The sequence below is a fragment of the Hemicordylus capensis genome, chromosome 1 (genome assembly GCF_027244095.1).
Source record: "Hemicordylus capensis ecotype Gifberg chromosome 1, rHemCap1.1.pri, whole genome shotgun sequence".
Classification (NCBI taxonomy): domain Eukaryota; kingdom Metazoa; phylum Chordata; class Lepidosauria; order Squamata; family Cordylidae; genus Hemicordylus; species Hemicordylus capensis.
Genome location: NC_069657.1, coordinates 249,753,212 through 249,770,706, shown reverse-complemented (window position 1 = coordinate 249,770,706; position 17,495 = coordinate 249,753,212). Strand labels below are relative to the sequence as shown.

The window sequence follows — 17,495 nt, the reverse complement described above, 5'->3', positions numbered from 1 at the left end:
TAATTTTTTTAAAATCATTAAAAATCAACAAGTGAACCAATCTCCCCATAACCTCTTTCACACGTTTATCTTCATGTAGGAATACCGTGTGAATTTTCTGAGTTTTCTGCCCATCCTTTTGAAAGTTATTATTATTTTTAAATTTCCCATTGATTTATCTGATTTAAGTTGGAAATCTGACCTAGCCACAAGACAGTTTAACTGCTCCTCATTCAGATTTTGACAATATTTATATCAGATCAGGTTGTGTCAGATCGGGTCTGACATTTTTTTCAGTACACAGCCCTAGTGCTGGGTATTACTAGCATATTGATGATACTTCAGTCCAAATCCCTGGATCACCTCCCCCAGTTGTTTTATGAGCATCAGGAACAAAACAGAGTGCTTCTTGACCTCATAGTACATGTTCAATTGGGCAGAGCAAATATTTCCCATCACCACCTTCTGGAACTGATCTGTCACTTAGGAATAGAACCTCTGGAGTTCAGTACCCATCCCAAACAGTCTAGAAGGGTACCATGGTCAAAGGTCATGCAGAACTAGGAGAATTAATAGGGTTTCACTCCCTGATCTTCTCCTTGCATAGGTCATCCATCATGGCAACCAACAAAATTTCAGTACCAAACCCAGGCTAAAAGCCAGACTGAAAGATAGAAATAATGAGTGTCATCCAAAAGCATCTGGCTTAGTTAGTCAAAGCATTTGACAGTTCAGCTGGGGAACATTTGAAATGTCAGCAGCACGAAATATGCAATTGCCTAATTTATTTCTTTGCGCTTCCTTGGGATTTTGGTATTTATTAGAACAAAAGGCACATGATCCTGGAGGTAATTTGGCAAGTTCTTTTTTTAAAAAATAACCAGGGAATTTTCAGTTGTTTCTCATAAGCTTAAAGGGATAATGAGATAATCTCAAAATATATCCACACCCCACCTTCCGTTTGTTTAGTTTTGTTCTCTTCTGCATGATAGTTGTTCAAGTCACCTGTGCCAATGCTTGAAAAATCTCTCCCACTCTCTCTTTTAAAACCCCAAGAGGTCTGTTGTAATTTGGAGCTTTTAAAACATTTGATCTTCAAGCATAATTGCGGAATTCAGTGCTGAAATGTCATCAGTCATACATTGGGAAATAAATAACATGGACCAAACAAAAGAGTTTCAGACTTCTGGAGCTTTTTCCCCTTCTTTTTGACTGGGCAAAAGTTGGGCTTTTCTCTTTAGTTATATGTTGCATGGATTCAGACATCCCATGGAGCTTCTGTTAATTCTGAGCTCTGTGTGATGTCTCTCAGCCTCAGTAGCATGAGCTACCATCTCCCATCCCTATGTGAGCATCTACTTCCTTACTAGATTAGGATAAGCTGAACTTGGTCATGACCTCCAAACCCAACAATCTTGGCTTACTCCTACCTTGCTTCAGAGAACCCAAGATCTGAAACTCATTTCAACCCTTGAGTTCAGATCTCAGGTTCTCTGAAGCAAGCAGGTTGGAATAAGCCAAGGTTTGTGGGTTCAGATCTTTTTGTGCAGGTTCAGATTGCATGCCTCCATGTTTGCCTTGTAGCCAATGGGAAGGGAGGGAAAGAGAGAGAGAGTGAGAGTTGGTTTTGGGGAGCACCATGGGGAAGAACCCAATGTTGCCCTTAAAACCTTGTGTCCTAGATTGGGAGCATTTATATACACTGACAGATTTCTTCCCTTTTTTCCAGCACATGCATGGTGTGCTTTACATCACTTTGTTGGTACAACCTCTTTTTTAACCAGTGAAAACCTTAAGCAAGCAGACTAATATTGTTAAAAAAAATCAACTTGAGCATACACAGAGGTTTTGTAACTAGAACTTTCAAAGAGTTTGCTTCCTGAAAACTGTGTTCTCACTCTTCACATCTAGGCAAGGCAGTTCTATTTGCATTCCTAAAGAGTGCTTTCCTCTTGTCATGTTAATTATTATGTAAATACTCTAGTCCAGGGTTTCTTAACCTTGGCCCCCCAGATGTTGTTGGACTACAACTCCCAGAATCCCCAGACATGGCCTTTGTGGCTGGGGATTCTGGGAGTTGTAGTCCAACAACATCTGGGGGCCCAAGTTTAAGCAAACCTGCTCTAATCAGTGCCTCTCCCTGTCATTTGCTGCAGTGTTTTCACAAAAACTCGCTTAAAACCAGGATTTCTAAAACCTGGAAATACATCGAGACAAGCTAGAATTTGGAAAACAAAGCCCAATTTGTGTGTGGGGTGCTTCCAAAGATCTCAAATGGACTTTGGGGTAAGTCCAGCCAGTGTGTGAATGCATACACTTTCTTCCAAAGGAGATTTGTGGTAACAGCCCAGTGTGGAAACGCTCTAGGGGAGTTTCAGCATCCTTAAAGTCAGGGTCAGAGCACACACGACATGGGAGATCTGTGAGCATATCTCCTGATATTTTTGCTTGGTTTTGTTTTTACTTTAAGATGTGCAGGGAGGCTTCAAATTTGTGTGGAGCACTTATTGCTGGAAAAGGGATATTTAACCTTTCCTTCCCCTGCTCCCTATCCCAATCTAACTTGCCCTTCTCCAAAAGCAACTATTAACCCTGTGCGGGAGAGGGATGTATGTACAGCATGTGCTATGACTATGACAGCTTCAGAGGGAAATGTCATAGTAAGAAATGCCAAGCACCCTCTTCCCCAGTGCCACTGCTCCAATCTAATGTGGACCCCTCCATGCCTGTTAAAAGTAAAAGAAGGAGAAGATCCTGTCATTGATCTGCTTTGTCATGTATGGTTTTCCCTCAGAGCCAGGCATGTGTCTACAAATAGAGCCAAACTCTAAGACACATCCAGTTTTAGTACAAAGTTTTCCACTGACCTGCCCACTCAAAAACAAAAAAGAAAGAAGAAAAGAAAAGAAAAAGAAAGGAGGCTTTGTTCAATTTCTTCTTGGGTAGCAAAAATGAGCCAAGAGACTTTAGCCAGAGAGACCAAAGGTGAGTCTTCTGAGGAAAATGAGAAGTATTTGTATTTGTGAAAAGTAAACATCATCATAAGAACATAAGACAGCCCTGCTGGATCAGGCTCAAGGCCCATCTAGTCCAGCATCCTGTTTCGCACAGTGGCCCACCAGATGCCGCTGGAAGCCACAGGCAGGAGTTGAGGGCATGCCCTCTCTCCTGCCATTACTCCCCTGCAACTGGTACTCAGAGGCACACCCTTGAGGCTGGAGGTGGCCCACAGCCCTCTGACTAGTAGCCATTGATAGACCTCTCCTCCATGAAGTCATCCAAACCCCTCTTAAAGCCATCCAGGTTGTTGGCCGTCACCACATCCTGTGGCAGAGAGTTCCACAAGTGGATCACGCGTTGTGTGAAAAAGTACTTCCGTTTGTTGGTCCTAGACCTCCTGGCAATCAATTTCATGGAGTGACCCCTGGTTCTAGTGTTGTGGAAAAGAATCTCTCTCTCTCCACTTTCTCCATGCCATGCATGATTTTATAGACCTCTATCATGTCTCCCCACAGTCGTCTTTTTTCTAAACTAAAATGCCCCAGGTGTTGTAGTCTTGCCTCGTAAGAAAGGTGCTCTAGGCCCCTGATCATCTTGGTTGCCCTCTTCTGTACCTTCTCCAGTTCAACAATGTCCTTTTTAAGATGTGGTGACCAGAATTGTACGCAGTACTCCAAGTGTGGTCGCACCATAGTTTTGTATAAGGGCATTATAATGTTAGCCGTTTTATTTTCAATCCCCTTCCTAATGATCCCTAGCATGGAATTTGCCTTTTTCACAGCTGCTGCACATTGAATAGACACTTTCAACGAGCTGTCAACCACAACCCCAAGATCCCTTTCCTGGTCCGTCACCGACAGCTCAGATCCCATCAGCATATACTTGAAGTTGGGGTTTTTTGTCCCAATGTGCATCACTTTACACTTGCTAACATTGAACCGCATTTGCCATTTTGTCGCCCACTCCCCCAGTTTGGAGAGATCCTTTTGGAGCTGCTCACAATCCATTTCGGATTTCACTACCCAGAAGAGTTTGGTGTCATCTGCAAATTTGGCCACATTGCTGCTTACCCCTGCTTCTAGATCATTTCTGAATAAATTAAAAAGCACCGGTCCCAGTACAGATCCCTGGTGGACCCCACTTCTTACTTCCCTCCATTGTGAAAACTCTCCATTTATACCTACCCTCTGTTTTCTGTCTTTCAACCAGTTAGCAATCCACACATGTACTTGTCCCTTTATTCCATGACAGCTAAGTTTCCTCAGGAGTCTTTGATGAGGAACTTTGTCAAAAGCTTTTTGGAAGTCCAGGTAGACTATGTCAACTGGATCACCTTGATCCACATACTTGTTGACACTCTCAAAGAAGTCCAAAAGGTTGGTGAGGCAAGATTTACCTTTGCGGAAGCCATGCTGGCTCACTCCCAGCAGGGCCTGTTCTTCTATGTGCTTTACAATTTTATCCTTGAGGATGCTTTCCATCAATTTGCCCGGAACGGACGTTAGGCTAACCGGCCTGTAATTTCCAGGATCGCCCCTGGATCCCTTTTTGAAAATCGGTGTTACATTTGCTACTCTCCAGTCCTCTGGTACAGAGCCCGATTTCAGGGATAAGTTAAATATTTTAGCAAGGAGGTCGGCAATTTCACATTTGAGTTCTTTGAGGACTCTTGGATGGATGCCATCTGGCCCTGGTGATTTGTTAGCTTTCAGTTCTTCCAGACAGTTTAGAACATCATCCCTTATCACTTCTATCAGACTCGGCTCTCTAGCCTCCATCCCTAAAAAGCCTGGTTCAGGAACAGGTATATGCTAAGTATCCTCTGCCGTGAAGACAGACGCAAAGAACTCATTCAGTTTCTCTGCAACCTCCATATCCTCCTTAATAATCACTCCCTCATTGTCTAATGGCCCAACCGCCTCCCTGGCAGGTTTCCTGCTTCTGATGTACTTAAAGAAGTTTTTGTTATTCCCCTTGATACTTTTGGCTAAATGTTCCTCAAACTCTCTTATTGCCTCCCTTATTGTCACCTTGCATTTCTGTTGCCAGAGTTTGTGTTCCTTTCTGTTCTTTTTGTTTGGACAGGCCTTTCAGTTTCGGAAGGAAGTCTTCTTCCCTTTTATGGCTTCTTTGATGGTACCCGTTAGCCATGCTGGCATCCTCCTGGACTTAGTGGTACCTTTCCTCCTTTTGGGTATACAATCTAACTGGGCTTCTAGTATTGTGGTTTTGAGTAAACGCCATGCACTCTGGAGTGAAGTGACTCTCCTGATTTTCCCCCTCAGCTTTCTTTTCACCAAACTCCTCATTTTGGAGAAGTTTCCTCTTTTGAAATTTAAAATGTCTGTGTTTGACATCCTTGGTGATTCTCTCCCCACATGTATGCTGAATTTGATGGCACTGTGGTCACTGTTCCCTAAAGGGTCGATGACACTGACGTCACGCACCAGGTCCTGGGTGTCACTCAGAATTAGATCCAAGGTCACCTTCTCTCTGGTCGGTTCCATGATCAACTGTTCTAAGGCACAGTCATTTAGCGTATCTAGAAATTTGACCTCTTTGTCCTGACTTGAATGTGAATTTACCCAGTCTATGTGTGGGTAATCTTGTGCTGCTTTATTCTCATCTCATTCAGTGGAGTCCAATTGAGGCTTTGTCTTACTACAAAAACTGCAAAGCATATTGTGGCACCTTGAAGACGAACAGAACTTTTCTAGGCCGGAGCCCACTATGTCAGGTGTGTGAAATAGTATTCTAGGTTGGTAGGCCCTGATACAAATACTTCAGTGCATAGACAAAATTATGGGCTGCAAAGGCCATGGAATGAATCCACTGGAGTATGAGAATACATTGAATGAAATGCAAGGTATCATTTATGGTACTTGTTTGCAGAGTTAAATACACACAGTGACAATTCACAACTATCACTGGCAATAAAAGGATCTTCCTAGATTTGTGATGCTCATTTAATGGTTAACATAGCCCAACTGTGCAGATTGTATTGGGGCCATTCACTCCCATTGTGAATGGCCCCTGTGCCAGCTGAAAGGGACAATCATGTTGGAGCTGCTATGAGAATGTGTCTGCCTCAACACCATTAAAGGACATGCCAATGTGTTCGTGACAGATCCTTTAATTGCGGGTGAGGGGTGATAATCTGAATTGCTACAAAACCCTGTTTAAACAGAGAATGCATTTGGCACATCCTTTAATGAGGTTAGGGGCATGCACGTTCTCACAGCAGTCCTGACATGATCACACGTTGGGGCTTTTGCTTGTTTGAACCAGCCCATTGTGTGTATCGTTTATGCATTTGAGCCTTCCATAGGAATGTCACAGACCATATTTCTTACATTTCTGGGCCTTTCAGCCCCATTGTTTACAGTTCATTTCACTATATACCCTTATGGCACTTCCAGAAGTGGTCCTTGTAGCACAAGCCAATTGTTGCATTTGCGCCTGAAGTAGCTTGTGAAATTGCAACATTCTTCCCACACAGCAATAGATAAAGCATATTTTGGGGACACAGTAGACTGAGCCTCCCCCTTTACCTCTCTTGTTTCTGTTGTGGTCTATTGCAGGGTTTCTTAACCTTGGGGCCCCCCAGATGTTGGACTACAACTCCCAGAATCCCCAGCCACAAAGGCCATGTCTGGGGATTCTGGGAGTTGTAGTCCAACAAAATCTGGGGGGCCAAGGTTAAGAAACCCTGGTCTATTGTATATTTGAACATGTGCCTTTAAAAAAAGATGGAAGAGTAGCTCCTAACAGCAATCAACACATGCAGCCATTGCACAGCTGTTTTGCTGTTCTCAAAAAAGTTGAACGTTCTGTGTTTATAAATGTGATGATTTAAGCTTGGGGAATATATAGGTAGACAATGGAGGTATGACAACATCATGTGAACATTATGTAAGGATTGAGTGAACAAAGTGTGACAATCTCAGACCAAACGCCTTGTCTGGAAATGCTCCGTAAATGAGAACACTTCATGCATCTGGTGGAGAGGGCTCTAGACCATGAAATCTTCTACCTCTATGCCTCTGGTAGTCTTTAAGGGACCAGAAGACTTTCTGTTGTTGTTATGAGATCTACTGCTGGCCACAAACCTAACTAAAGGCTTGGGTGGAGCTGTTAGTCACATAACATTTAATGAGATTGTTTGCTTTACTGTTAAGTCAACACTATTGTCCCATTAAAGGAGGAAAATGAATAGGTTAGTCATCAATAGCTACAAGCCACCCCCCACCCCATATAAGCACACAATTCACTAACATATTAAAGTGAGATGTTTTACAAATCATTACTAATATTTGCAATTCTCTCTCTTCCCTTGCGTTTCTTTCTCTGATTTAGGTTTTGTATACTGATGAGAACAAAAATGCTGGAAATTCAACTTCAGTACACTCTCTGTATGCTTTCCAAAATGATGGAGGGGCTCAAGAGGGCTCCGTTTCCCTTCTAGGAGCCCCTGCAAGGCAAGACAAAGCACAATTGCTACAGGAATGTTCACCTCCACATAGTGTCAGGAGGACTGTGCAGAATATACAGCTTTAGCTGAAGCTTTGCACAGGCCCAATATGCTAGCCAGGGAGCCCTACTTAGGGTTGATGGGGCTTAGTTGCCAATGGCTCCCGAGCTTACAATGAAGAACGCTGGCCTAAAGCTTCCCAGACAGCTGCTACAGCTTACTTTTTCCATAACATTTTTAGCTTTTCCCACTGATATGTTTGGTCCAACCTACCTCTGAGGTTTTGTACAGTGAGTGGCTAGAATGTCCCTACTCAACCATGAAGATCAAAATACTGAGCAATCTTGAGCTAAACACTGAGGCTATTCACACGAGCAGCTCAACCCAGGTGAGGGCAGCCCAGCCTGGGTTGGGCTGCTCCTGTGGAGTGCCAGGATCACTCCCGATCCTGGTACTTCTGCTCCTGCTCCCCGACTTTTTGACCTGGCTGTTTACCGAGGTTGAATGAATCTGAGGTTGGTTGAAGCTCAGCAGGAGATCATGTTCATGACCACCGCTGGTCAAAAGGATTCCCCACAGCCCACTGACAATTCTGGCAGTGAGCCAGGGTAAAGGAGTGGCCGTGCCGAACATGGCAGATGTTCTAATATGACAATCCACCACAATTATGGTGTGGGGCACCCTGGGATGTGGGAGGAGATGTCTTCCTACTCCCAGCTCTTGCCTTCAAGGCACTGCCGCTCATGTGGGTGCTTGGCATGGTGAAGGCTAGAATGGCCACCACTCATCTGTTGGGAAGGTAGGCAAGCTCCTGCCTTCCCTGTAGCCCTCCAGAGCAGTGGCCAGGCAGTCATGTGCATGACCTCATCATCTTTCAGCCTAACCAACTTCACAGGATCAAAAGGAGGGCTGTGTGATCACTGGAGTACAGGTGGGATAAACAGGTAATAAGTAAAAACAAAACAAAATAAAGTGTTTTAATTCATGCCTTAAGACTGGTTTAAAGGTGATGTTTCCCCATGTGAATGCTGCCCAAATGCTTCTACGTGTTGTGCTTTTATGCATAAGCCATAACATTTGTAAACACCTTATTATGGTTGGGACTGTTCCTTGATATCAGCCTTACAAATACCCAGAAAATGTGACACTGGCACTCGGATGTTCTGGATGCATTTGCATAGTAAATTGCCCACAAACAATGCATTTTTCACATGGGAACTGTCTTCAGTCAGATCTTATTTTAAAAGGACAGTGCACTCATGTGCACCTTCCAAAGTGTAGAATCCAATGGAAAGAGTTGTGGTATGCAAAGACAAGGCAGTGGAGTGGACTTGGGAATATGAATAGTTTAATGAAATGGATATTGCTCTATGTGGGGCTCCCTTTGTACGTAGTCCGGAAGCTTCAGTTGGTACAGAACGCGGCGGCCAGGTTGGTCTCTGGGTCATCTCGGAGAGACCACATCACTCCTTTGTTGATAGAGTTACACTGGCTGCCAATAGGTTTCTGGGCAAAATACAAAGTGCTTGTCATAACTTATAAAGCCCTAAATGGCTTAGGCCCTGGGTATCTAAGAGAAGATCTTTTTCATTATGATCCCCACCGCCCATTGAGGTCGTCCAGAGAGGTCCGTCTCCAGTTGCCACCAGCTCGGCTGGTAGCCACACGGGGACGGGCTTTCTCGGTTGCTGCCTTGAGACTATGGAATGCGCTCCTTGCTGAGATACGATCCTCCCCATCTCTGACAATTTTTAGAAAGCATTTGAAGACCCACCTCTTCACCCAAGCTTTTTCTGTTCTTTAAAATTTAAAGTTTTAATTTATAATTGATTTTTAAATTGTTAAATTGTTTTAAGTTTTTGTATATATTTTAACTTGTTTTATACTATTGTTAACCACCCAGAGACGAAAGTTTGGGGCAGTGTACAAATTTAATAAATAAATAAATAAATAAATAAATAAATAAATAAATATTGTGTACAGAGAGGCAAGTGCAGACTGCTTTTCAGTGCTCTTGCTGCCAGCTGCAAGACCCCACCTCTACACCAGAACTGGAAAACAAGTAACTAAAGCCCCATTCAAAAGCTGGCCTGGATCATGGAATGGATTCATCAAAAACACCACACAAAACAGGAATGGGTCCTACCCACAGCACATTGATTCTTTCCCTTCATTCCACTCACAATTGCAACATTCATCTGATGTGGTGCCTGAGGCCTGCTGGCCATGGAAGTTCCTGCCATCATGCTTGCTGCGTTCACCTCATCAGACAAACACTGTACTTGTGAGTAATGCGGGAGTGGCAGCAAATACAATGTCCTTTTAAAATAACATCTGAAGAGGGCTAATTTGGAAGATTTGGTGCCGGGTGGGGGGGCAGCCATGCTCATAAGGGGGATGAAATGTTAGAACTGGATCCTGCTCTCAGCAGGGCAAAAGGTTGTTCCCCTTCTTTCTGATAATCATACAAATACTTTAATATTGTTACCATAGCCTTCCTTCATGTTTCATGTGGACTTGGAAACCTACCCAGGTCTCCTTTGTGTTCTGAACCCATTATGAATCTTACAGCTCCCCTCTTACTCCTTTCCAGCATTGTGTCTGAACATGTTGCTTTATCAGTATTGGTTAAAGTGGTGCTATAATTCTCCAAATCTCGGAGCAAAGCTTTTGCTGACACAGACTAAGGCAGATTGACCTGAAGTGTTAAGCATCACCTTGCTCACTCATGTTCAGTTTATGGTTGTCTACTCACTATGATAACTGCTTACTCTTTCTCAGTCCCCCCCATCCTGTAGCTGTGCATTTGGTTCCTCTTTTATTTGTATCAAACTGCCCTTGTCATTGTTGAATTGCCCTTGTTTGGGCTGGCTCATCAATGAGGCTCTGGCTGCAATCGCATGTCCTATCCACCCCCAGGATAGGACCTCCAGTGACTGTTGCTGGTATCTATCTTATGTTTCTTTTTAGATTGTGAGCCCTTTGGGGACAGGGTCCCATCTTATTTGTTATTTCTCTGTGTAAACTGCCCTGAGCCATTTTTGGAAGTTCGGTATAGAAATCGAATTAATAATAATAATAACAACAACATGGAACCGTGGGTCCAGTGGACCCAAGGTTTCACTCTACCCTGCTGTCCTATCTAAATTTGGACGTCACAGAGAGCAATCTAACTGCAGGCAGCAAGACTTCACAGGGGAGGGTGAACTGGCTGTGTGGGCTTTCTTCCGGCATGACAGACAGCTCGCATAACCAATCATGGCTGGAGGAAGGGAGGAACTTCCTCCCTCAATTCCGACTACAGCAAACACTGCCTGCGGTCCCAAATTTGGATGACATGCAGGCAGTGTGGAACCTCAGGATGGGGAGATAAAACTTAGTACAAACTAGGGTTCTGTCCCACCCCCCCCTTGTTGTGCTGGTCATAGACCGTAATAAACTTTGAATGAATGAACTAGGGTTCAAATTGGAGTTAAAGAACTGAAACTGAGAGTCGGTTGGCATGCAGAACTGGAGTTGTAAGCATATGGATGACATGATGAGGAAACCTCTGCCCCCTAAAACTCCGTTCCTGCGTTACGTGCAAATGCAGCCTATGTAAGCAGCCACCTCAGGCAATGAACTGGAGTCAGTAAGAGGAGAAGCAGCACCTCACTGCCAGGGCCTTACTTGTCCTGGTCTTTACCAGAACTTGCAGTGGCAGCTTACTAAACATAATGAGACTTGCTTCTAAGTAAACATGCACGGGACTGGGTTGCGCTATCTCAACTCAAGGCACTCAGAAGAAAGGTCTTTCTCTAATTCAAGGAGGGGGATCCAAAGATCCGTGGAGCCCTGGTTACACCCCTACAGGTTTGTAACTATAATTGAGCAAAAGGGTTCAAAGAACCCAGGACCCCTGGCTCCTGAGGGCCCTCCAGCTCCAGCACTTCCTATTTTCTTCATATCTCCCTCACTCTGGGGGGCCGCCAGAGAGAGAGATATGAACATGGGCCCCCTCTCCCCTAGCTATGGTTTCCTTCCCTGAAAAGAATATCCTTCAATCCATTCCTTCCCTTTTTTAATATAATGAGGATATTTGCCTCCTTTCCCTCTCATCTTTTATTAGTTTTCTGTCCCTTCATTAAACCCAGCATATAGAAACAGCTTTCATTACTGGAGAAGAAAAGAAAAGGACATTTTGCCGTTGACTTAATAGTTATTAGCAGATGCTTTCAGTTGACAGTCTGCAGATTTGAAACTAGATGATCTGATACCATTTTATTACATAGATAATATGTATATGATGAATCATCATCTCCCCTTTCAAACAAAATGATTCATTTGGAACCATAAATACATCTAGAAACTCAGAGTTTCATTTATTCATTGTATATGTTAAATGTTACATAGTCATGATCTTACTGGTGACTTCGTAGGGCTGTACACTACCTCTAAATTCTGCTATGCTCGAACTGTATATTTATCATGGGCTTGTTCCCTGTGAAGGTGCAGTTGTGGCTTCCCTTGTTTTTTTGTTGTAATGCATCCCTTTCTCTCCCTAACTGAAAGCCCTTCTCCCTCACCATGGCTTTGTTCCCTCAACAATAAAGATAAAGTGTGCCATCGAGTCGGTGTCAACTCCTGGCGACCACAGAGCTCCATGGTTGTATTTGGTAGAATACAGGAGGGGTTTACCATTGCCATCTCCCGCACAGTATGAGATGATGCTTTTCAGCATCTTCCTCGAACCTTTCTCCACACATTTCTTCTCCCCAGTAAACTTTAGAACTGGTTAAGCCTTCTGCTAGGCAGTCTAGCCATCCTTCTCTGTGTGTTGCTTTGTGTTTTTCTGTCAAAAAGATTGTTGTTTGCTGTGTGTGTGTGTGTGTGTGTGTGTGTGCGTGTGTGCGCGCATGTGATCTGTACTGATGCCCAGCATGGCTCATTCTGGGTGCAGCATAGTGATGCACATTGTTGAGGGCACTCTGGTGTATTTGTGCCTGTGAAGTTGTATTTTATGTGTGTGGTAGGGTAGAGGAGATCTTTCCCCATTGCTTTGCTTGGATTGGCCCCTGATATGGCAGTGTCAGTGGTGCATTGCACTGCATTAGTGTGACCATGGATACTAGGGGGGTGTTCCTTTCAACTTTTAAGCTGGGAGTGCATAGTATCCCAACAATACTTTGCAGAGGTTCACTGGTTTACGAGATCATAGGATTTGAGCAAGCTCAAAGGATTGCCCTACTTTGTCTTAAATTCTGAATTACCTGAATGTTAAGAAATAAAGTAATATAGAAAAGAAGCCAGTCCAGTTATCAGACAGAATGCACTGAGATTGTGCATCTCCAAGTACAATTCCAGTGTGTTACCAGCTGAGCTTGTTCTTCCCACTCCCAGAAGCCTCTTTGGTTGCAAATGCATCTCCAGGCTTGGAGATTGCACTTTTGCTATGCTCAGGAGCTGCACTGCAATGTGAGCCCCCAGTCTATGTTATACATGGGGACAAGTCGCTTAGTTGGCAGTGGACTGGTTGCCCCTAGATTTGGCTGAAAGCCCCACAAATTGGAAAGGGGATTAGCTTCACACTCTCTATGGGGGTGCCCAGCTAAGCAGACTCCTAGGACTAGCTATTGCAAGTGTCAGGCATCTAAGATCATTTCAGCCTTGGAATGAAATCTAAACTCCCCTCTTCCTTTCACAAAGAGAGAGAATACTTGGCCATCAGGCCAGGGAGAGAAGACAGAAGAGACAAGTTTCTTATCTGCAGCCTCCATTACAATAGGGATGAGTAAATGATGTAACTTTGAAAGTGTGCCTATTGAAACTGTTGCTAGAATTATTGTGACAGTCAGCCCCAGCACAGGAGATTCTTTAAAGGCACCTGCACACTCCAATTGTCCTCACAATCAGCCTTGAATGCCATAGGCGATTCACACACATTCATACACAGGAAGGACTAAGACACAATGCATTCCAAAAAAAGGTTGTCTGGACTCCCCTATTAAACAGAGCAGGGCAAAAGAAATGTGCCCTCAAGGCACATTTTGGGATATAAGTATCCCTAACTTCATGACCCAGTGTGCTTCCTCGTGTATATTACACCTGGTACTCTCACTGTGAAACATCTCAGTGCCTCTCACTCTGGACCCCAGCAGACTTCAACAAGAGACTCTGGCAGACCACCTTGGTGTTCCTCTCCAGGACAGGTGATATAGCCTCTTGCTGGCTTCTTTAGGGCTGAACCTATCCCTTTCTCTTATTTCTGAAATCTTGCCCCTCTATCTTAAAGTACTGTACCTCTCTAACCACCTGGGAATTTACACATAATTAGGAACTTTAAGGTAAATGTGCCTTACAATAGTCTGTTTCTTAGCATATTTGTAGTGCCTTTAAACTAGGACCACATAGTAATTTAGTCTGATTTTATTTTTAATGAACTCCTTTTTGATTTAATTAAAACCTCTCTCTCAAGTTGATTTTCTTCAGTTCATACACTTGCACAAATTAAGACTGACTGGTACTCTCTCCCCTTTTGAGCTAAATTCCCCACATTCTCCTGAACTGGGGGTGCTGAACAAACACCCTTGAGGCAGTTTCATTAACAAGTGGCCCTATAAGAATTCAACTGTGAGCAGAAACAAGATGTATTTTTGTATGAACACAATCTAAAGAACAAACAAGCAGTAAAGAACCCAACTGATTTCGGCTGTGGAACTGAGGTTCAGTACTTTACTCAAAGCAACCTCCAAGACCAGAACCAAATATATAAAAAGGTTATCTCTCTCTCTCTCTATCTAGTTTTTACATTTATATCCTGCCCTTCCTCTGAGGAGTTCATGGAGTACATGGTTATTTTTATCCTCACAACAACACTGTAAGGTAGGTTAGGCTGAGAGATATATGATTGGCCCAGAGTCACCCAGTGAGTTTCATGGTTCAATGGGGATTCAAACTCGGGTCTTCCTAGTCCTAGTATAACACTCTAACCACTATGCTATGCAAGCTTGAATAAATAAATATTTATTCAAATCAGTACTTAAAAATTTAAATCCATCCACCCATCCATCTGAAATACAAATAGACATTTGAATGCTGCATGCATTAACAAATATTTGAATCACAGATGAAGAGAGTGGAAATTTAACCAATACATACAGAATATATTCTTTGCTGAATACATTTTGACCTGTTCCAGGTCTTCTCCAGTGGTCTAATAATGCATCAGTTCCAGAACTGAAGTCTACAAACAAACTTGTATATATCCTCAAAGCAAAGTCTTCACTATCACTGGCTGACATCCTGATTAAGTCTGCTTTTGGACATAATGTGGAACTGCAGGTCCAATGGACCTGCAGTTCTGGCTTCTCCCCCCGCTCCCCTGTCTGCATTTGAACAAAATGGAGAGCTACCTTTCTGCAGTCTCACTGACTGCAGAGAGGAGGGCGACTGGCTGTGTGGACTTCCTTCTTTCATGAAGGACAGCCCTCACAGCCAATAGCAGCCAGAGTGAGGGAGGAGCTTTCTCCCTCAACTCCAGTTGCAGTTGGGGAAAACTGTGGCGCAAGCACTTGGACATTAATGCTGGCACTGCGGAACTGAAATTGGAGGCAGTGAAACCTAGTGAAAACTGAAGGTACCAAAAAAAAAGTTTGGGAGGGAAACCATGGGTTCATTTCTTGACAAAACTGCAGTTGCCCGCATTGAGACATGCAGTTTTGGAAACTGGACCTCCAGTTTCTTGTTATGTGCGAATACAGCCTAAACATGTTAAAGGAAGTCCTATTGAAATTTAGTGGTTCTTTAGATTAGCTCCTGAGTAGCTCTACTGAGTAATTTAGTTAGGATGTCATTGTCACTATCTTCTTAAAGGACTGATATCATTGATATTGATGGAAAATACTTACTACACTATCTCCACAGTAGACTCCAAAGTCAAGCCAAACTTGAAAGAGAAAGCCTGTAATATTGGGATTAAAAATACCCCTTCATTATCTTACTTTGTGCTTGGAAGAGGACTCCTCTTCTCCTCGCCATCAACCATTCCTTTTCCTTCTCCAGGCCCGCTCCTTGCTGCTCCCCTCTTTCTCCAGCCTCTTGTTTCTTCCAGAGCATTCTTACAATTCCTTACAATTCTCTCTCTCTCTCCTCCCCCTCCCTCCCTCCCATTCTCTCTCTTCTTTCATCCCCTCTCTTTCTCAGCACTTCTTCTGTACCTGCATGCCCTTTGCCTGCCCCCACTTTCCCATCTCCCCTCCTCTTTCCCACACTGCTGCTTGGTCCTCAACTGCCCCCTTCCCTTTTCCAAGTGCTTTCTCTGCTGCTCCAACACAGAACATTCGCCATGTGAACATTCTGAGCCATTGTTCCACTGAAAACAATAGCTGACAGGATAAGAACACTTACTCAAAGTAGATTCATTTAACTTTTAAAAAGACAGACAATGCTGAGTTGGGACAGTGTCAGCCACTGACACCTAATTTAAGGCAACTAAAGCCAATTAAATGCCTGAGGTGCTCATTGTATGTATGGGCATGGAATTTTGTAAACCCTTCAGGGTCCTGGTAGGTGCAAGGAGACTTGAGCAACCAAGCCACAAACACATACTTGGGAATTATATATGTAGGGTAGCCAGAGGGATATTATCAACTCGTGTCCATTCACCAGTTGTCTAGAAATAATTACAAACAAAAATGGGAAACTACATTGGTTGAAGTAGATTACAGAATTTGAATGGCAATAAAGTATCTACAGACATTTCTGTAAACTCATTTTTAATCTATAATGGGCATTGGATGGATGGATGGAGTGCTGTCAAGTTGGTGTCAACTCTTAGCGACCACATAGATAGATTCTCTTCAGGGTGATCGGTCTTCAACTTGACCTTTCAGGTCTCTCAGTGGTGCATTCATTGCTGACGTAATCAAGTCCATCCACCTTGCTGCTGGTTATCCTCTTCTTCTCTTTCCTTCAACTTGCTAACTGGGCAAAGAGGCACCTTTTACCATGGTGATTCTCTTTATTTAGCAGGGGGAGAGTAACTGGCCCTATCCACCCCCAGCACAGTACTTCCAGTGACTGTTGCTGGTGTCTATCTTGTGTGTTTTTTAGAATGTGAGCCCTTTGGGGACAGGGATCCATCTTATTTATTTATTATTTCTCTGTGTAAACTTCCCTGAGCCATTTTTGGAAGGGTGGTATAGAAATCAAAACAACAACAACAACTTTCTCCAGCATTATAGACTTCTCAAGGGAGGTGGGTTTTCATATAATGTGCCCGAAGTATGATAATTTGAGCCTGGTCATTTGTGCCTCGAGTGAAAATTCTGGATTGATTTGCTCTGTGATCCACTTGTTTGTTTTCCTGGCTGTCCATGGTATCCTCAAAAGTCTTCTCCAGCACCAAAGTTCTAAAGCGTCAATACTTTTTCTGTCTTGCTTCTTCAAAGTCCAGCTTTTGCATCCGTAGAGTGTCACTTTAAACACTGGAGTGTTTAGAACACTCCACTTGGGAAAAACCATTGTGTTTAGAGCACACAGGAAAAACCATTGTGTGAACGATTCTAATCTTTGTATGTATAGACACATCACAGCATCTAAATATTAGGGGTGTGCAATTCGGATTTTTGGTGATTCAGTTCGGGACCGGAACCGAATCACCCCTGTTCTGTTTTGTGCCCGAATATGGGCCAACCGAATTACCCTTGATTCGGTTCGGATTTGGATTTAATCTGAATCTGAATCTGAATTGATTCGGGGGGGAAAGGGCCCAGGGGCAAAATTTTGGGGTGGGGTGGTAGTGCCCAATGGGTGCAAGCTACCACCCCAATTTCAGGGGGATTGGGCAAAGGGCTGATTTTTGGGGACTTTTTGACATTTTAGTGACTTTGGGGCAGTTCGGGGGCATAGCATGGGATCTGGGCAAAAAGAGTGGGGTGGGGTTGTAGTGCCTAATGGGTGCAGGTTACCACCCCAATTTCAGGAGGATTGGGCAAAGGGCTGATTTTTGGAGAATTTCTGAAGTTTTCATGTCTTTGGGGCAGATTGGGGCAGAAATTGGGGCCTG

The 17,495-nt window shown here is 43.6% G+C and overlaps 1 protein-coding gene across 3 annotated transcripts in view; it reads right to left on the bottom strand.

Moving 5' to 3' along the window:
• The window catches only part of LOC128339827 (serotriflin-like), an 83,445-nt gene extending 67,700 nt beyond the window's left edge, over nucleotides 1–15,745 (bottom strand). For all 3 annotated transcript variants that reach the window (XM_053284285.1, XM_053284289.1, XM_053284286.1), the window contains exon 1: nucleotides 15,430–15,745. The gene's annotated coding sequence lies outside the window, so the exon portion shown is untranslated. The remainder of the gene's footprint in view (nucleotides 1–15,429) is intronic.
• Between the last annotated feature and the right edge of the window lie 1,750 nt (nucleotides 15,746–17,495).